The following is a 21876-nucleotide window of genomic DNA, read 5'->3' as shown; positions in this document are numbered from 1 at the left end:
TCTGCAGTGACATCTGTCTTGTAGATGCCTGCTCTGTCATGGCTGTGGAGGAAATATTGTGTGTCTTGTTAGCTTATGTGATTTTGAGGCACAGAATAGGGTGTCTGCTGTGTCAGATGGTCACCCCACACCAGACACACGAGAGGCTAGTTCTACATACTGGGCTTTACTTTGCTTAGTTATTTGTCAACAAGGAACAGATGTCATGTGGGCTGGAGTTGCTGATTGCCCTGCCATCCCAGCTTTGTTATTTTCTTTCTTCTCTTTACAAGACATCAGAGGATATGTCCTGGAAATTTAACACTGTGAATTTTTTGCTAATTATGATTAATGGGTTTTACATCATGGAAACTTAATTTTTAATGCCTTTGACAATGGAAGTGCTGTTCTAATAAGTTTTTGGATAATCAAAAAAGCTAATGGTAGGTTGAGTTAGCATTCCTTTCTGCAGTGTTTAAAGAGGTCTAAAGATACCATAGACTTATTCACGCTGCCCATATTCAGAGCTATTTGTCAAATGCTTAAATCAAACAACACTTATGAATAAATGTGCTTCTGGGACTGAGTGTTCATTTTTGTATTCCATTTTTACAACTAAGCTATAAAAACTAAACAATCAATACTTTGAGGAATTCAAGTCATAAATTGGTGCAATGTTTTATAGTGTAAAACTGCTGGCCAAAAAGAGGACAAAATGTGATAGATAAACATTTGCATACTGATTCTCTGCACTTTACTGTCAGTCGAGTTCTCATGATGACACTCCTGATGTATGGTAAACCTATTTAAATGGTCTCTAAGCTCTTTAATACTCTACGAATGTTTTTAGTGCCATTTGAGAGTAAATGAAGTGCGCATAATTTAGGTCTTCAAGTTTTCTTTGCTTTTATGTTACTTATGATATAGCAACTTGTGTGGTAGGTAAGCTACGAAAATTAAATGAAGTGTGATATAAAAATGAAATATGCTTATTATAGGAGAAATATGGAATTAGAGTATAATAATATATAGCAGTGCTTTTAATAAAAGTATATAAAGATAATTCAGAAATTTAAAGTTATTTTATAGGCAATTTGCTTCTCAATATTAATGGAACTAAGAAAGGAAATTGTAATTTGTAACTGCATGCTTTTCTTTCTTGCTTTCTTAGAAATGCCATTTGATCTTGGAGATTGATAAGAAAAGAAGCTTAAGGAACTTACAAGAATAGGTTCAGATCTGTGACTTCAGCAGTATTAAATATTCTATAGAAGTATTATAAAATCCTCTGTTATGGATAAATGAATTTGTGATAGTATTTTCATATAATAATTAATTAGGGATGTCAAGTGAAGTTTCACACAGGATTTACTGTTAGGGTTTTGTTTCATTTATTGAATGTGAGGGACAGTATTTCCAGGAGGCCAAAACATATAGTTTATGTGGGCCAGGATGCGCAAAAATTAAGTATCGGTAAACATCATATGTGTAAACGTAATTTTAGTATCTTTAGCTGTGCACAAAAAGTAAGAAAACATTAATTTACAAGTTGATGTTTTATATTGACGTCAGCAAAATGGTCAACTTCTGTACTTTACCATTATTATCTTGAATTTCTCTCAATTTCCCCACTTTTATCTTCGTAACTTCCAACAGAAGTTTTTCCATCATTATTATATTCATCAGCACTGAAACACTGGCCTCCGTATCTCTAGGCATATGATTCACTATTTGTCAGATAGTTGTGGTTCCCTTTCTCCTCTTATTGCTTCAAAACATGATTATATAGCTCTTTTATACCTTTTCTCACTTCTATTGACACCGTGTTCATTTGTCTGTAATATGTGCATCCAAGAGAACCAGGTTCTTTCTGAAATTGAAGTGTTAATTCTTCAAGTGGTTCTCCTCTTTTGTGAACATGTTGGAAGATCCTAATTAACATGGCAACTGTTGGCACTCTGGATGCAATTGTCTCTGTTAGCGCAATGTAAAGTGTTGGTGATGTGCTTGGTTGCCTTTTTTTTGCACTTAATCAGCATGCTTTTTGGGGGCAAAGCTGTTACCTCTAAATGTTGTCTGTAGGGAAATCTTCATGATAACCTTACCATAGCTTGGAGAGCTACTGCCAGAAGCTTTAGTCGTGATCTGTTGACTGAACCATCTCTTAAATACATTCATCTTGAGTCCATTGTTGGTTTTGACAGTGGTCATTGCTCTAAAGCAGTCAGCTAACTGCTGTATCTTTGCTAAATCTCAGTAATGATCAGTGATGTTCATTCTATATTTGGTGCTAAAGGTTGTCCTAGTCCATTGTTGTCAAATCTTGACTGTTTGAATGTGAGCATAATACTAACCATCCATGTTTTAAAAAACTTTTAAACCTTTGTGTATATAAACAAGAAATGTAATTCAGGTGTATCCATAGCATAAAAATTTTCAAAAATTCTCTCCCAAAGCTATTTGGGTCTGTGATATAGCCAAATCAATTCATTTAATGGCCGTTATGCGAGGGACTGTTGTACTTGCCTGCATCCTCTGCAGTCATTTAACTGAGTTCAAAAAAAGCTGCAACATCATCACGGTTATCAGAGGCAGTATTTTTGCGAACTGGTACATAAACACCTGCAGACCTCCAAGACCATCATTCAACTTGGAAGTCATCTTTCATTTAAGTTTTTTACCTCTCCATAGCTGAAATGATTTAGGTTTTGTTGTTTCTCTTCACAGCAGTGCATTTTGATCATCTGCTTTATTTTGAATTTGTGTGATAATTATCATTGTCAGCATTACAGTTTGTGCAGGACACTTATTTCATTATCATTTATGATCATTAATGTTGTTAACTGCAGGGATTCACAGTGACAACTAATTATCTATCCCCACCATCATGATTTTGACTAATTGCATTTTCAAACATTCCTTTTCTTTTCTAGGATTCATTTCCCTCATCATGATGATGACTTGTATAGGTTGAGGTAAAAGTCAGATAAGAATAGACTATTGGGAAAAGAAATCATGAGCTAAAGATGATACTAGTATTTAGTGTTAGCTTAGAAATTTGTATTGTGTGCGATTTGACCTCTTAGTCTATTTTGCACATGGAAACACTCCTGGTTTTCAGTCTTTTTTGTTACCGGATTCACTCATTGTGAGTGGCAAGTAACATTCATCAGTAGATATTTTTTTATCATCCATGTTTTGTCCCCTTGTTTTGTTGGTATCCCCCTCTTGTGTGTTGCCTTGGAAGTCTTCTTTTCATGCTATGATCTCTTGATGGTTATTAATTTTGCAGCTTAGAATCTCATTACCTTAACCTGCCAATCAGGCCATACAGTCCTCCTAGAATTAGATTAGTTATTCTGCTGTGCTTTAACCACGCTTTACTTCCAAGAATCTGTCGTCTTTTTTTTTTTTTTTTTTGTTTTTTTTTTTTTTTTTTTTTTTTTTTTTTTTTTTTTTTTTTTTTTTTTTTTTTTATAATCCTGCTCTGCCAGTAACTAAAATAGTTGTCGTGTATGTACATTATCGATAAAAAGTATTCACCAAAAAAAATCTATATGTACAGAGCTTTAAAAACAATACACTAACAACTCATTGGCAACAAAAGTCTCTTGTTCATAAGTAAAGTTCATATATGCTGTAAGTTATACTAAAAAATTTTGTAATTATTCAAGAAAGGCCCTTGAATAAAACAAAATTTTAATGTTATAGTGCAATTCAATGACTGAACCAAGATTTATATGAGTAGTATAACACAAAAGAAGAAATAGCACCTCATTTGCAGTCATCAATGTACTTCTCACTTATCTTGTTTCTCAGACAGTAACTTAAATCTCTTGACTTCAAAAGGAACATATTTTTAGTTTAATATCCATGTAACTATAAGAGATAATTATATTAAGAAGCTGATTTGTCTTTAGTGAAAATTACTTATCAAGATTATGTGGTAATTTTTCTAATTAAATTTTTAGCTGTTATCAGTTAGAACACCAAATGTGTCAGACATCTAATGCTTTGGGTCCAAACCCTATTAGTCTTTGTTTAATCAGTGGTTTGGTTAGCTAGGTTCCATCATACAGTCCTTTACCTCCCCAGGAGTGAGCAAATTCTACTCACTTTGTCATAGCTTTTTTTTCCCTCTAGCCTGTGACCCTTTTTTATTTTTTATTTAAGCTGTCTTTGTACCTTTGATTATGATTATATGGCCTCACAGTGTAGGCTGTGTCACAGGCATGGAAAGCAACGAAGACTACCTCCACAATGCAGTACTGCAGAATTAAGCAGCTCAAAGAGAACCAAGCATCCTTCGGCCTGCAATTCCAGTATGTGAAGTAGAGTCTGACAGGTTATTTTTATGTGTATCTCTGTGAGGTAGTTTACAAGAATTTCCCTCCTGGCATTTGTCTTGACACAGCTGCTCTCCAGCTATTTGGTAGCTGATATTTGTGCCAAAAATTGATTGTGTCGTAGGATGAGGTCCCATATAAGCAAAATGAACACTATCCCATGTGACAGCTCTTGTTTCTATCATCTGCATTCAAATGTAGTGAAGGGAATGTAGTTATAATACCTGGATCTTAGGGTACAAACCTGTAGACCATTATGTGATGATAGCCACCTTCAAAGGGTTAACTGTGCCAGTATTTGATAAATTGTTTTGGGTAGAGATATTCACACTTTCCCCATGGCTCTAGTTGCCTTTTAACCGTACTCGCTACCATTGGTGAAGTGTAATGTGGTTAAGTAGTGTTCCTGTCCTTGTAATCACCATAGTGGCTTTTCATATTTTTTATTATTTTTTTATGAATTTTGCCATCCAATCATTGTCGTGTCTGTATTATATGAGTGCAGTAGTTTCTGTTATAATGGTAATGTGACAGATGCATCATGTGGTAATAATAAGAAGTTCTGCTTCCGTCTTGATACATTGTCTTTTGGCATCAGATTTCCATGATCTTGATACTGTATTCATGTTTATTCCTGTTGTCTTTCTTTTATAATTATAAATAAAAATTGCTTTCAATTTGGATTTATTTTCATTGTAAGTTTCAAATTCTTTTTGCAATCTGGGTATAGGTTAGGATTGAAAGATGTATCATATCTGTCATTAACATAACCAAAAATCTCTTTTTAAAAATTTTTTACACAATTCTGTTGTATCATTATTCAGCAGCAAAGAGCTTCCTCCATCAACTTTCAGGACGTTTCACATTTTTTATGCACTGATTTCAGACAACTCAGGTATGCAACGTTGTTAATTATACCAATTTTTTTTCAAGACTTAACTGATTTTTACAAAATGTCTCATGCACCAGAACCAAAGCACTGGTACTTCCAACCTATGATTCTGTGTTGTGATAGAACCAGTATCAGTTGTTAGTAAATTAAAATCAGGCTGTTGCATATGAAACCTACTGCATTTCCCCATAGTTTTCATTAAAGTATATTCATACAACAAACAAATTTCTTATTTAAATAGGTTTCATAGGCATTAATGCTTAGATGTGTGAAGGAACTGTACGGTCAATTTTTTTTTTTTTTTTTTTAAGAAGTGCTGAGTTGTTGGGCGAGCCTCAGATGTCTCTTGCCTTGGCAACAGGGATTATAGGAATTGTTCTTCATGGGCACATCTACTTTATCTTATTTTGATCTTATAATTCACATTATTTTCCAGTGATAGGAATTTACATTTCAGGGTAATTGTATTAATTTTGTAGTAAATAATTTTTATTGCACTATCAACAGTTTGTTTTTAATAATACTTGAACATTTTATTTCCATACACATAAAGTGCTTTGAAAACTGATGTTGTACCATGTATCATCTTTTTAATATGCTTATTTGCCTATTATGCATGTACTTTTCCTGCATGGGGTTTTTCAGTTTGTACCTCTTAAATAAATTTTGGTTTTGTTATATGCTTAATTTTTTGTATACGTACTGAATATTATAATCTAATTTCTTGTATATATTTGTACTTTATCACTTTTACAGCTCTTACTCTAGTTGGTAAGTCTCAAGTTGTGAAGAAGTGAAGCTAATACATTGTGTCCCCCCCCTCTCTTCATTAACTGACCTAAGTGTCTGGTTGGGTAGCTGTCAGATAGAAAGTTATGCAAACTTAATCGTATGGTCATGTTAGTTCTAGTTTTGATATCCTTTCAGTTTTGTTTTTGTTTGTATGGTGTTTTTACGTTACATGGAACCAGTATTTTCTTTCTTTTGATGTCTCAATATAGTATACATAATTTAGACATTTTCCAATTCATTTCATTACTACCTTTCTACTTCTTCATCCCCTTGAATTTTGGCTCTGTATATTTGTAATGCTAAGAACATGAAGTTTAGTACAGCATATTCCCAAATCCCAGAAACTTCTTGTCAGTGAATAGCAAAGAGTTTAATTGCTTCATCACTAATAATAAATTGTTTTTTTTCTATGTAGTGATGGGTTTAAAATGTTTTACTCATTCTAGTCCCTATTTTCCATGAAAAAGTGAATGTAGATGAGCATAAAAAATATTTTTTACTTGCATTTTTTCCTTATGTAGTAAAATGTGAAATGTAATTTCTTGATTGTTATCTGTTTAATTAGATGTAAAGATATTTTTTTTCAATGTTCTAATCTTGTCCACCTGTTATAAAATTCTGATTTTTTCCCAAGTCTTCGTGTACTTTCCCTTTCTCCATGGTTTTCTGAGCCACTAGATTGTTGTCCAACTAATTCCACTAACTTTTTCATAACAGTTTATCACCCCGTACTGATACTTTGGGATCTCTTCCCTCCTTTGGGTACTGCATCTCTCTCTCTCTCTTGTAATCTGATTTACATAATACGTAACTCCAGCAATTAGATGAACAGCAAACATACTCTGTATTGAATGTGAGTGCTTAGTTATTTTATACATTATATGAATTAACTTACCTTAAACCCATTGAAAAGTTATTAGTCTTTTCAAAGAAAGGGTACTTCTGCAATTACCTTTTTAGTTTCATTTCACATTGTAAGAAAAAAGGAATGAATAAAATGCAACATATAAATAGAATATATTTGATACAATACTATACAAGAAAAATCTGCTACACAACTTTCTTCTTCCTTTTTTTCCAACCAAGTGATTTCAGAGAACTTATCTGCACCAACAGAATTAGCCCTAATTTGGCCTCCTCTGCACTTAATAGTTCTTCATATGATGGTTCAGTGAATTGCCATCTTCATCAAGTTTTCCATTTTTGAAATCTTCAGCAATTTTTTTACTATAAACAGCATAAAACAGGTCTTGTGGCGTGAATTCACTTTGCACAACCTCTGGGACCCGGTAGGATACATAAGGTTTGAGCTGCAAAATAAGTAATGTGAAAATATTAGCTTACTAACAACATACAGAGTAGAGAAATTTAATACAATCCTTCAATGTAGCAAAACACTTTCTATTTAACTGTCCTAATTTTAACCAGAAGCGAATGGCAAATCTTAGTAAACTCTAAGAAACTTTTGTAAATTCAACTTTTCATTGGAACCTAATTAATTTGCATATGTAAATTTTTCACAAAGACAATGTGAAATTTGTGAAATCCTCAAGAAACCCTGCAGAAGTATTCATGTTTTAATTTCTTAAATAATACATGTCTTCATGCTTTTAAGTGTAAAATCTAAATGAAGAATTTATTATTTTTATAATTGTCCATGCATAAATATGATACAAAGATAATCACTTTTCAAAGATGATACCCCTGCATAAAGCATTTGTTTAATTTTTGAAATAATTTGTAAGTTTTCATGCTTTAAAGTGGAAAATCGGTTCGGAAAATTTTTGTTTTTTATATTTTTACATCAATCATTCTGGCCACTGCTGTAGACCACAAGTCAAGCCAAGAGACAGTCTGAAGGCAGAAAAGGCAGTCAACTCCAAAGAAGCAGCTTCTTGAAAGGTAAGGGAAGGACCCTCTGCTCTAACCTTATCCACAGTCGGCCCGGCTTCACATGGATATCAGAGTTGACCTTTCTATCCAAAGAATTGAGGCATGAGAGGAGTTTGCATATCTTCCATGGTGAGGAAAGGGGGTGAGGGGGGGAGGCTTGAATGACCTGCTGGAATGAAGAGAGTTATCCCAGTCCAAAATAAAGGAATTTACATGACTGGAGCAAGGCAACTCAAAAGATGTTTTCGAATCCTTCCTCGGTCCCAGCAGGGCTTGTGTAAGTACCTGTCGGGGCAATCGCAGGAGCCACAGTCGTTTTTTGAAAGATACTGAACTCACGAACGAGATCAATAACCTCTGCATAAGAAGAAAAGAAAATCTGATGCCCCAAATCCTCCGCTTCCTCAGGACACGAGGATCTCTCTCTGCCTCCTCCAAAGGATCTGCAAGGTGCAAGGTTTCAGTACTGAACATACAATTTATCAGACTAACAAAACTTTTGTCAGCCCGAACACCTGAAGTGGAGGGAAGAGAGAAAGGTCTTGATTACTGGCTTGAGACACAGAAGACCCCTTCACACAAACGGAAGTGAATCATTTCACTGCCTAAAGTCACCTCTGTGGACAGGGGAAGACAAATGTTGGCTGTGGTCGTATCTATCTCCATGGCTGTGCCTAGCCAAACGTCCATCTCTATCTTTCTCTAATTCACATTTCCATGGCCGTGAGAATCAGGGGAGGAATCACAATACTATCTTCTAGATGAGTGTGACCTAAAGCAAAGGCAAGACGAACGTCTGGAAGGCCTAGTACTAACTGGACTTCTAGAGGGACTGACTTGGACGTGAACTGAAAACGTCTCTGATAGCAGAACTAGAAGGAGAATCGACCACTTGGGATTTCTTGATCGGAGTCTTGTCGTCCTTCCTCCAAACTTGCACAGGACGAATAGGAGATGAGGGAACTACGGTAGAGTTCCTCTCAGACGAAATACTTGAAGGTGAGAGGCTGACGAACGAGACATATCACCAACGGGAACACGTACGTGAGCAGGAGTCGTGGCTATGGCCCAAGGCAGAAAAGTCATGGCTGTGGGCCACAGCGGAAGAGTCATGGCCGTGGACCATGGTGGGAAAGTCAAGGCTGTGGTTCAAAAGCAAGAGGAGAATACATACAAGTGCTGGAGTCACAGCTGTGATTTGAAGGTGAAGAAGAGATGGTCTTGCATTTCTTGGAGATAGGATTAGCAACAAAGTCTAACCCTCCAACATCTGACAGGGGAACAAAGAGGAGCAGACTATGAGGCGAATTAGCAACAGCAGATGGCGTCACAGCAGAACCCCGCTATGATGTCACAGGAGCAGACGAACTCTGTACAAGAGGTATTGGTTTTGCGTGTAGGCTGAATGAGAGTCAACCCAAAAAGATGCACTGTGTAGTTGGTACCGAATGGCATCACGCTAGATGGCATACGCAAAAAACAAAACCAGCAAAGTGGAAGCCGGGATGTGAGAAGACATGAAATGGGATAAAAGACTATTTAATGTTGGTACCTTGACAAGGGAGAAGCAGAACAATGAGGGAACTGAGAAGCATCTATTGAAGGAGGAGAAAATCCTTCCCAAGATGGCATCTCTTGACTCTTTTTGTGCTGCTGCTTCCTTTGAAAAGTCTCCTCCATTGCTCAGGAGACCAAGAACGACATTCAGAACAATGGTTAGTCATGTTACAAACAATTGATCTGCCCTACTACAAACTGACTGAGATCAGTATCAAGGGAAAGCAAGGAAATATGAACAAGTGTGGCCTTCAACACTGGGACATTATCTTTGAGGCTTATAACAACTTTTAGAGCTGGGTTTTGGGATTTCATTATAAAATCCAAAACACACACACACACAAATGCACTATACCCAAAAACACAATCAAGAAAACAAGGGCAAAGGTAAACGCCCGTTTTAGGGAGAAGAGAACGAAAGAGAGGTCCTCTCTGAAAGGCAGCAGAAGAAAAACTGATACGTCACAAGGATGAAGTTGGGTGCTGGCTTCCCTCTATCTCATCTCTGTGACAGATTCCAAATCCCATCAATTCCTTGCATAAACAATTCTTATTGTTTTTTATCAGTTTCCAGCTAGCATAAGAAGATTTATCCTAATGTTAAGACTGCAGGTTTGTTATTTATGAAAAATACAAATTTAAAATTTGTAATTTTAAATGAAATTACAGCAACTTTAATTTCATTTAAAGGTTGGCTTAATTACTTTGGGAGCATTAGGGTCATATTTAGTATTTAAACTCAAGAAATAAGCCTTTAGTATTTGCATTTTTAGTGACCGTATCAACTATACGCAAATCCTTGTCTTACGTGAGGAGTTCTGGAACCTAACTTCACTTAAGCTTGATGTATTACATCATTATATATACTATGTTGACAATATAAAATTTCACGCCAGGCATTCAAGATTTGATGATAATAAGATGGGCTACTTGATTTAGTAAATAATGAAGATAAATTTTAAAGTTATTCTCGGTGCCTTCTACCTGATGGCTTTATCACTGAAAAAAAAAGAAAAGAAAGAAGTGAAATATACAGATTGAAAATATAATCTACAAAAAACAAATAAAGATGAAATTAGTTGCATCACAGGCTGATAAACAAAGAAAAGCACTACTTTTATGAGCTCTCCTACTTCAGACGTTGTTTAGTAGTATTTTAACAACTAGTTTGGTACACAAACATTTAAACAGCATTTAAAATCCTCCCCCCTGCATCTTCCAAACTGCTCATTCACTGACTTCAAGGGAAAATTTGAATTGAATTGGACTGAATAAAGAATTTAGGCCAAAGGCCAAACACTGGGCCCTATGAGGTCATTCAGCGCTGAAATGGAAATTGACTGAAAAAGTTTTGAAAGGTGTAAACAGGAGGAAAACCTCGCAGTTGCAATATTAATCAATTGTTAGGAAAGGGTGGAAAGATGGAAGAAAGAAAATATGAAAGGAGGTACAATAAAAGAAACCAAAGGGGTTGCAGCTAGGGGCTGCAAAGAACCCTAAGTAATGCCTGTAGTGCACTGCATAAGTTGCACTGAAAGCACTATTCCCCTATGGGAATGCCATCCATTTGAAGCTTTCCTTTGGCAAGGAAGGCATCAGATGCTAAAGTGAAAGGCCCAAAAGTCTTGTAGCTATTGTCAGGTAAAGAATCCTCTGCAACTGCTTCTTGTTTCAGTTGTGAATATGCCAAAGGATGAAACCCTGGCAGACTAATTCCCATACTTTTAAAATCCTCCCCCTGCATCTTCCAAACTGCTCATTCACTGACTTCAAGGGAAAATTCTATGAAGAAAAGTCACTGTATGGTTTCAAATGAGACACCTTATGGGTGGCTAGAGTAGCAGAGTACAAGGGCATCACAAGTCTGGCCTGGGATAGGTAGTATCATTCTTATTAATATGATATGATTACTATTATTCAAAAGATAAACCCATATCATATGGAATAAGCCTACAGGGTGGGCCCTACTTGACTTGAAATCCAAGCTTCCAAAGAATATGGCATTCATTTGAAAGGAATTACAGAAGATAATTGGAAATACAGAAAGAGGAAAATACAAAAGTATAAGGGGAGGTGAATGGTTGTTGGGTAGTAAAGCATTACATCTTTGCTTGGCTTACTTTTTGAGGTTCTACTTGCACAACATCCCTCAGGGAGATTGTTCCACAGTCCTAGAGGGCATAGTGAGTAACAGAGACAAACAAAAGGCATCAAAAAAGGTATTTTCATTTTCCTAAAGAACATGCTCTTTCCTGAAGCAGGCTGCAAGCAAAGGCCTTTCTCTTCAACTATTGTTTGTTGAGACATGTTCATAATCCAACTTACACGTATTCATCTGTAGAACATCAATGGTGCTAGTACACCTCGTGTACAATAAGAGGAAAAATATTCTTAAGTGGTTACCTGGAAGCCATCGAGGTCAGGCACTATAATTTCAGGGACCATTTCAGGAACAAAAACAAATTTTTTGCCTTCTGTCAAGCCAGTTGGTCGGACACCTCGTTTCTGAAAAAGTGAGAATGAAAAATGTTTTATTACATGTCAATGCAGCTAAGATTTAATTAAAATACCCTCCCACTAATGTAGTATACATAATCATAACACTGGAGAAAAAATGCCTTTTTATGAAAGCAAGGCTTGTATCCCCACTGGGAACAATGGTATTTTCATGATGAGCATCTGAAAATTTTATCCCCATATCACTATCTTGTACAATTAGGCTAATGATCCAATACAATAAATTTTTGTACATGAACTTCCCTGACAGATATATACTTAGCTATAGTCTCCGACGTTCCCGACAGAATTTCAAATCTCGCGGCACACGCGACAGGTAGGTCAGGTGGTCTACCATTACCCGCCGCTGGGTGGCGGATGTACGACCACTCCCGTAAGCTTGTCAGATTTTTCTCTGTCGCGGGAAACGATAACAACTGTTTGTCGGTTCCTCTCGATAGTTTTTCGATTCTCGCTTGCCTGGAGTTGAATTTGGACTTCTTTTGGTGACGTATTCGCTTTGTTTGGCTTGGCATACGCTGATGTGGACCGGTTTGATTTTGAGTTTGATTTTCTTTAACGATGTCTGATCTAGAATCGGTAGTTAAAACTTCGGTGTTGTTTAGGGTTTGCGTGAATGAAGGATGTAAGGTGAGGTTGCCGAAGCTTCGGTAGACCCCCACACGGTTTGCATGAAATGCAGGGGGAATGATTGTGCGTTTGCTAACCCTTGTAGTGAATGTAAGGGATTGAATGAAGAAGAATATAAGGCTCTCTCTTCTTATGTAGGAAGTGGAACGTGGACGGTAGAGTGCGTAAGGCTTCCTCTAGAAGTTCTAGCAGATCTAGAATGAGTGAGTTGGATGTGGATCCTAATAGTACTAACGTAGAAGTTAGAACCTTCTTCCCAAGTTGCAGCCAAAAACCCCGGCTCACCCCGCACCGAAGCCGGAGATTCGCCTTCGGATGGCGCAGCTCTGAAAGCCAAGAATCGTTCTGTGGATCAGAAGATTCGTCAGTTGGAAGGTAAGGAGAGTGTTAGTGATCAGTGCAGTGTCCCCAGTGTTGTGGAGGGTGCGTCTGACCGGCTCCTTAGTGCCTCTAGGCCTAGACCTCTTCCAGACTCAGTTCAGTGGAGTAGAAGTCGAAAGCCGCAGGAGGGCTAGGGAGAGCCCCCACCGGTCAGGCGTCCCCTCGGCAGATCCTGAAGTACGCTCCCAGGCTGCCTCGGATCGCTACAAGAAGGAGCTCCTACGCCAATGCTTCTCCTCTTCGTCGTCTCCCTCTCCGAAGAGAGGTTGGAACTCCCCGGATGCGTCGCGCCCGTTGAAGAGGGCTTGGAAGGCTCCCTGCAGTCCTTTGGCTTCTAGTCCGGAGGTTTTTCCCGGAAGAATCGTCGTGGAGGCGAAGAAACACAAGAAATCCTGTGATCGTTCTTCTTCTCGCGCTCCGCTACGGCGGCCGCCTGCTTCCGAGGAAGAATTAGAAAGATTCTCCTACGAGAGTACTCGCGGGACTTCAAGCTCAGATCACGGCGCTAGCAGGGACTCTCTAGCAGTTAGATCACGTAGGAAGAAGGACGTTTTCTCTTCCGATCAAGAGTCTAGGCGCCAGCTTTTCAGAGGATCGTTCTCCTTCATATGGGGAGGTTTCGTATGAATGGTGGGGGCTCGCGTGAGCGCCCTCGCTCGCGGGAGCGCCCTCACTCGCGTGAGCGCCCTCGCTCGCCTGCTCTCTTTCAATTTCAAGGCGCCAACATCGGTAGGACGCTCTATGGAGAAAGAAGTTTTTTCTCCAGATTGGATTCCCGCTTCCGGTAAGCGCACTGCACCTGCTCATCACGCGATTTCTTCAACTCCCTCGCGTGAGACTTCTCCTCAGCAGCCTCAAGATTATAGAAGGCGCCCTTATACAAGTAGGCGTTCTTCTTCCAGATGTCCACTCTCCTCGAGTATCGGATCGTGACTTCTCTCCTGACAGGCATCTAGAGTCTGGTAGGAGTCGTGTGCATGATAGACGGCCTACTGTTAGCCGCCCCCCTCCCCGCAAGGTAGGGCGCCAAGAGCCTACTGCACATAGCTCTCCTAGTAGGGCGCGTCTCGCCTCTTTTAAGGCGTCATACTCCTGATTATTCTCCTAAGGGAACAGACAACAAGAGTCTTTCAAGCGCCCTTCTCCGTGTAGGCGCTCTCCCGCTTCTAGGCGCACTTCTCCTGACCGTTTGTCTCTTGGTAGGCACCAGGAATCCCGGAAGCGCCCTTCTCCAAGTAGGCGCTCGTTAGTTTTGAAGCGCCCTTCTCCTGAATGTTACCCTCTTGTTAGACGTCAAGAGTCTCGCAAGCAGCCTTCTCCTAGTAGGCGCATTTCGCCTTCCAGTCGAACTTCCGTTTGATCGTACGCAACTGGACAGGTATGGAGAGCCGCGCAAGCGCTCTGCTCTCGATAGGCGCTCTTCTCCTGGCAGCCGCTCGCCCCAGGATAGGTGCATAGAGTATAGTAGGCGCTCGCCTCCTCGTAAGCGCCCTGCGGGATGTTTCCGAGAATTCTCGGAGTAGGAGCCCTACCTCTCCTTCGGCTGAGATTCCGTATACCTCGAAGAGGGAGTCTCATCGTATACTTCCCAGATCTTCTCATCGTTCTCCAGTGGATGTGAACTCTTCTAAGAGAGGGCGTTCTCCAACCTCTCGCTCCAAACTCCTGCTAGGATCCTTCGTCACCTAAGGATCTCCGCGCTCGCCTCGACAAGACGTCCTAGAAGGTTCGGATGAGGACCGAACACTTCTGCTGCTGTCTCTTCTTACAAGAAGCTTACCAGAGCTACTTTTACAAGTTTTTGGGGATTCCCTTACGCCTACGGCTCCTCCTTCTCCTCACTCACTTTTTTCAACAACGGGAGAAGAAGACAGCGAAGAGTTCTTCTTGTGTGAGGGATGAAGCCAACTCTTTCTATGAAGAAGGCACTGAGGAGTTTTTGGTTCCATGGATGGCTTCCAAAGAAGAAGCGGGAAAACGATGTTCGCTTTTCCTCCTTCGAAGTTATCAGGACGCGCTGGTTTCTGGTACGAAACAGGAGAGCCCTTAGGATTGGGTCTACCGTCTTCGGCTGATTCGGATTTTTCGCACTGGTAGATTCGACAAGGAGAACTGCCCTTAACTCTGCTAAGACGACTTGGGCAATGAACGAATTGGATCATTTGCTCAAAGGTAATGTTTAGAGTGCTAGAAGTATTAACTTCCTTGATTGGTCGTTGGGAGTCCTAGCCAAGAAAATTGAAGTGCCAGAGTCAATTTCACCAGATGATCTTATGTGTGTTTTGTCTGTATGGACAAGTCAGTAAGAGACGGAGCGCGAGTGAAATCGCCTCCCTCCCTTTATGGGGAGGGGCAGGCATCGTGAAGAAGAGGTCGGTTTACTGTTCCTTCTTAACGAAGTCGGTCTCCCATGCTCAGAGGTCTTCTTTGCTGTTTGCTCCTCTGTCTACTCGAGTTCCCGAAACATCGAGTGCAGGACATTTCGAGGTCACTTTCGGCCAAAGCCACCCAGGACCTTTTGGCACAGTCGGCAAGAAAACCTCGCCCTTCCTTCCTACCAAGGCTAAGAAGGAAAAGCAAGTGTTCGAGAACCCTTTCGAGGGGGCATCTTCATCAAGAACCTCTACGTTTAGAGGTCGTAAACCTTCAAGAAGGGGTAAGACTTTCGCCAAGTCTGTTAAAGCCCCCAAATAACTTGCAAGTCCTTCAAACACAACGTGGGGCGCCAGACTCTTAGAGTTTGCAGAAGTCTGGGCCCACCCAAAAAGGGGCGGATCCTTGGACCCTTTCTATTTTGAGGAGAGGTTACCTCATCCCTTTCGTCGAAAGACCTCCCTTGGACGACCATCCCAAGGGAACTGACGGCCAGGTACAGAGACCCCATCATGAATCAAGCTCTCCATCTAGCAGTAGATCAGATGCTGGAGAAGGGGGCTATCGAACTAGTGACAGACCATCATTCATCGGGCTTCTACAACCGCCTTTTCCTAGTTCCGAAGTCCTCAGGGGGATGGAGACCGGTGTTGGATGTAAGCGCCCTGAACTTCTTCGTAGAAAAGAAGAAGTTCACGATGGAAACGCCTTCATCAGTGCTGGCAGCGCTTCGTCCAGGGGACTGGATGGTTTCCTTGGATTTTCAGGACGCCTTACTTCCACGTACCGATCCATCCTTCCTCGAGGAAGTTTCTCAGATTCATGATGGGGGGGAAAATTTTTCAGTTCAGGGCTCTGTGTTTCGGCCTCTCGACGGCCCCTCAAGTGTTCACGGGATTTTGAGGAATGTGGCTCAATGCTTCATTTGAAAGGGGTGAGGATATCCATGTACCTCGACGATTGGCTAATAAGGGCCAATTCAGAAGATCGTTGTTTGAAGGACTTACAAGTAACTTTAGAATTGACGAAGGCTTTGGGACTTCTCGTCAATTTCAAGAAGTCATCACTAATTCCCGAGCGAAGAGTGTGTATCTCGGGATACAGATGAACTCTCTGAGTTTTCGGGCTTTTCCCTCGCAGGAAAGGATAGCCCGAGGATTCGAGAGAGTAACAACCTTCTTAGGGAAAGAAGTATGCACAGTGAGGGAGTGGATGAGTCTGCTGGGGACACTCTCCTCCTCTGGAGAATTCAATTCGTTTCCCTAGGAAGGTTGCACCTGAGACCGCTCCAATTCTTTCTTCATCGGAATTGGAGTCGTCGTTCTCAGGATTTGACGTTTCTCCCTGTCGTTATCCCAGGACATCAAGAAACATCTCTTATGGTGGACAGATCCCAACCTCTTTGCGAAGGGACTGTCTCTTCAATCACAGACCCCCACCTGGTGTTGTTCTCCGACGCGTCGGACATGGGGTGGGGTGCAACTCTGGGAACCAACGAAGTGTCAGGTACCTGGGTGGGGACCAGGTAGCCTGGCACATCACAGAAAGGATTGATGGCTGTGTGGTTGGCTCTGAAGGCTTTCGAGCCCAAAGTCAGAAGATCGGTAGTGCAGGTCAACGCGGACAACACTACAGCTCTGGCATACATCAGGAAACAGGGGGGGACGCATTCCTTCTCCCTGTACGAGACAGCAAGAGACCTTCTTCTGTGGGCAGAAAGAAAGAGGAATCAAGCTTCTCACCAGGTTCGTGCAGGGAGAAAGGAATGTAAGAGCAGATCTCCTCAGCAGGAAAGATCAGGTCCTTCCCACAGAGTGGACCCTTCATCTGGATGTATCGCCAGAGCCTGTGGAAGTTATGGGGCAGGCCACACATAGACCTCTTTGCCACGTCAAAGAACAAGAGGCTGGATCCTTACTGCTCTCGATATCGGATCCAGAGGCAGTAGCAATAGATGCTCTTCTTCTAGACTGGAACGGACTCGACGTCTACGCGTTTCCCCCCTTCAAGATCCTGGGGCTAACTATCAAGAAGTTCGTAGAGTCCGATTCAACGAGAATGACCTTAATCGCTCCCTTTTGGCCCGGCCAAGAATGGTTCACAGAGGTACTGGAATGGTTGGTGGACCTTCCAAGATCGCTTCCGCTAAGGAGCGATCTACTCAGACAACCCCACTTCGACAGGGGGGTACCACAAAAATCTCCTCGCTCTCAGTCTGACTGGTTTTCAGACTGTCCAAAGTTTGGTCAGAGCGAAAGGCTTTTCAGCAGCAGCTGCTAAAGCAATCGCAAGAGCGAGGAGACCTTCCACCTTGCGTGTATACCAGTCAAAGTGGGATGTCTTCAGACGTTGGTGCAAGAGGAAGAACATTTCCTCTTCCAGTACCTCTGTGACCCAAATTGCGGATTTCCTTATTTTCCTCAAAGAAGAATGTCATCTGGTTGTGTCAACTATTAAGGGATACCGCAGTATGTTGGCGGCGGTATTTCGGCATAGAGGCTTAATATATCCGATGATAAGGACCTGCATGATCTTATTAGATCATTTGAAACCATTAAGCGTCCTCATGTAGTACCGAACTGGAATCTAGACGTAGTCCTACAATTCCTTGGATCGTCTAGATTCGAACCTCCTGGCTTAGCCTCTTTCAAGGACTTGACGAAGAAGGCTATCTTCCTTTTGGCCCTAGCTACAGCTAAAAGAGTGAGTGAGCTCCAAGCTATTGAGGGCAATGTAGGGTTTAAGGAAGATTCTATGGTATGTTTCTTCGTTTCTTCCAAGTTTCCTTGCAAAGAATGAAAACCCATCACGCCCTTGGCCCAGGAGCTTTGAAGTTCGTAGTTTATCTTTTATAGTAGGGGAAGAGCCTGAAAGAACTCTTTGCCCCTATGAGAATTATGAAGTATTTCCTTAAGAGGAAGGAACAACTTAAGGCTAATCAAGATGTACTTTGGTGCTCCGTAAAGGACCCCACTCGGCCCATGTCGAAGAATGCTCTTTCCTTTTTTTCTGAGAAGCCTTATTACAGAGGCACATGTTTGCCTGTAAGGAAGATCAGTTTAGACTACTGAAAGTGAAAGCTCACGAGGTGAGAGCCATCGCAACTTCGCTTGCATTCAGAAAAAATATGTCTGTGCGGAACTTGATGGAGGCGACTTTTTGGAGATGCCAATCGGTTTTTCGCAAACCACTACCTACGTGATGTAAAAATCACATATGATAAATGCTTCGCCTTGGGTCCTTTCGTATCGGCGGATTCGGTGCTGGGGCTGGGAGCTGAAACTTATCCTGTGTAAATTTTTTTATATGTTACCCTATATTTCATACAATCAACTTACCTGTCAGATATATACATAGCTAAGACTCCGTCGTCCCCGACAGAAATCAAATTTCGCGCCACTCGCTACAGGTAGGTCAGGTGATCTACCGGCCTGCCCTGGGTGGCAGGACTAGGAACCATCCCCGTTTTCTATCATATTTTCTCTGTCGCCGGTGGTATCAACATTGTTGTTATTACCTCCTGACTTGGATTCTTTTTTTTCAACATTTGATCAACGTTTTTTCGACTTTTGGTGACGTATTTGGATCGTGTTTTGGCATTCGCTACTGTGGACTGTTTTTGGAATAACTCTTTTGGATTTTTCTCAGGATGTCTGATTCTAATGTGAGTGTGAGAATGTGTGTGAATGTAGGCTGCAGGTGAGGATACCGAAAGCTTCGGTTGATCCTCACACTGTATGCCGTAAATGTAGGGGGGTGCAGTGTTCTGCTACTAACACTTGTAAGGAATGCGAGGGTTTGAATGCAGAAGAATGGAAGACTTTGACTTCTTATTTGAAGAAGTTAGAGAGGGATAGAGTTAGAAGACTGAAAGGTGTGAATTCAAGGCCTATTGAGCCTTTTAATGATAATTCTAACCCTACTGCTGGAGAATCTCCCTAATAAATCTCATTTCTCAGAGTGTCTTTTTCGGATTCGGCTTCGGAAATCGCCAATCTAAAAGCGACAATTCGAGACATGAAGTCCAAGATGGCGGACTCGAAAGGTAAGGCTAGTGAGAGTGAAAATTTTAGTGAAGTGAGCCCTATCAGTGTTGTGGAGGGGGCGTTTGATCGTCCCTGCGGCGCTCCCAGGCCTAGACCTCTTCCAAGCTCACATGCCCAGAGGAGAAGGAAAGTCGAAAGCCTTAAGGAGGTCGGAGGGAATCCCCAACGGTCAGACGTCCCTTCAGCTAGCTTTGCTTCATGGCAGCCAGCTCAAGGACGCTACAGGAAAAGCGTCCTTCGCGAGTGTTTCTCGTCCTCTCCCTCTCCCTCACCTAAACGCAGGGTGGAAGGAGTCGACCTTATCGAGGACCGCTGAAGCGTCATATGAAGCAAGATATCGACTCTAGCCCGGAGCGCTTCTCTGATGACGCCCCGTCTGCTATCAAGAAGGCGAAGGTGGCGTCAACGTCACCTGACGCTTATGAGGAAGTACCTTATCATGCTTCTTCCCCTAGTGATGACGAAGGGCGTCAGGCGCTAGAAGTAGGAGAAGCGTCAAGGAAGATCATTATGGCGGTGCAAGAACAACTATCATCTCTTGTGGGAGTTTTAGCGCCCCGTCGGAAGGACGTGACGCTTCCTATTAAGAAGTCTCGTCCTCTCGCTCCTGCTCGGAAGACGTCTTTTTAGAAGTGAACGTCAAATCAAGAAGATCGTAGACGTGACGCTCCGTCAAGATTGTGACGCCGAGTAGGAAGCCCTTAGAAAGCGAAAGCGTCTTCCAGACGCGAAGCGTCATCTAAACGTCAACAAGAGACGTCATACATGACGCTCGGAGAGCGGGAAGCGTCATACATGACGCTTCTAAAGCGCGAGAGAAGCCGCAGGTTGTGACGCCTTCCAAGTCGATCAGAACGGGAAAAAGGAAAGACTTTCATTCCCTTAGCCCCTCTCCGATCAGGAGTTTGTCTCCCCCAGAAGAAGAAAGTTCTGAAAGGAGAACAGAAACTCAGGATTATCACGAGTTCGAACGAAACTCGGAGGATGAAGATCTTGGAAGAGAGGGCTTGTCAAACTATAAGGTGTTGACTACCATGCTTCTGGAGGAATACGGAGACGAGTTGACTCCGGCTGCTCCTCCTTCTCCGCGCTCGCTCTTTTCGAGTGCGAAGGCGAAGAAGACTTCGTCTTTTCTGAAGATGAAGCCCACCATCTCGATGAAGCGGGCTTTACACGCCTTAGACGCCTGGATGAAGTCGAAGAAAGACTTAACCAGGACAGTATTCTGCATGCCTCCAGCAAGGTTAGCTGGGAAAAGAGGCATATGGTACAAGACGGGGGAGGATATGGGTATCGCTCTCCCTTCTACTACGGAGGCAGACTTTTTCGACGTTAGTTGACGCTTCAAGGCGTCCTAGTCTTAATTCTGCCCGCATTACTTGGAGTATTTCGGAACTGGATCATCTCCTCAAGGGGACTGTTCCATGTATTGGAAGTATTCAACTTCTTAGATTGGTCCCTTGGGGTGATGTCCAAGAAAGCTCACGATTCGCAGGGAATCGAACCTGAAGCCTTGCTATCCATTTTGTCGTGCATCGACAAAGCAGTACAGGATGGATCTTTGGAAGTCTCTGCATTATTTGGAGCAGGTCTTTTGAAGAAAAGGACAGTGTATGGCGCCTTCTTAACAAAGGCAGTCTCTCATGCGCAGAGGGCAGCTCTGTCTATATGCACCTCTTTCGGACTTTTTCTTTTTGTTTCCTTCTAAGTTAGTGAAGGATGTAGCTCACTCTTTAACTGAGAAGGCGACACAGGATCTTCTGACGCAGTCTGCTAGAAAGAAGAAACCTGCTTTATGTCGGACAAGAAAGAAACCTAGCACTTCTAGCAGCCCTTTCGAGGTGGTCCGATCTCCAGACCTCCCGCAAGAAGGAAGGCTCCAGAGAGAAGAGGTAGGTCCGCCTTTCGTCCCTTTAAAAAGGGCAAATGAAACAATTCTCCTCCAAACCACCCAGTAGGTGCCAGACTCCTGGAATTCGTGGAAGCCTGGACACTGATAGACGCGGACGCGTCTTCACTAAAGATCATAAGGAAGGGATATCGTATCCCCCCTTTTCCTGAATACTCCGCCCCATAACGTCTATACCGAGGGAACTATCAGCCAAGTACAAGGATCCTGTACTGAGGGATACTCTTCGATCAATGGTGGAACAAATGTGGGACAAGAGTGCAGTAGAACTAGTACTGGATCAAAACTCCCCGGGGTTTTACAATCGCCTTTTTCTAGTGGCGAAAGCCTCGGGAGGCTGGAGACCAGTACTAGACGTCAGCGCTCTGAACAAATTTGTTCAGGAAGGAGAAGTTCTCCATGGAGACTTCTGCTTCAGTCCTAGCGTCATTACGACAAGGAGATTGGATGGTGTCTCTAGATCTCGCAAGACGACCTACTTTCACGTCCCGATCCACCCTTCATCGAAGAAGTACCTCCGTTTCATGACGGGGGGAAGGATCTTTCAGTTCAGAGCCTTGT

Source organism: Macrobrachium nipponense, chromosome 28 (genome assembly GCF_015104395.2).
Source record: "Macrobrachium nipponense isolate FS-2020 chromosome 28, ASM1510439v2, whole genome shotgun sequence".
NCBI lineage: Eukaryota > Metazoa > Arthropoda > Malacostraca > Decapoda > Palaemonidae > Macrobrachium > Macrobrachium nipponense.
Note: the sequence above shows the minus strand (reverse complement) of the source record.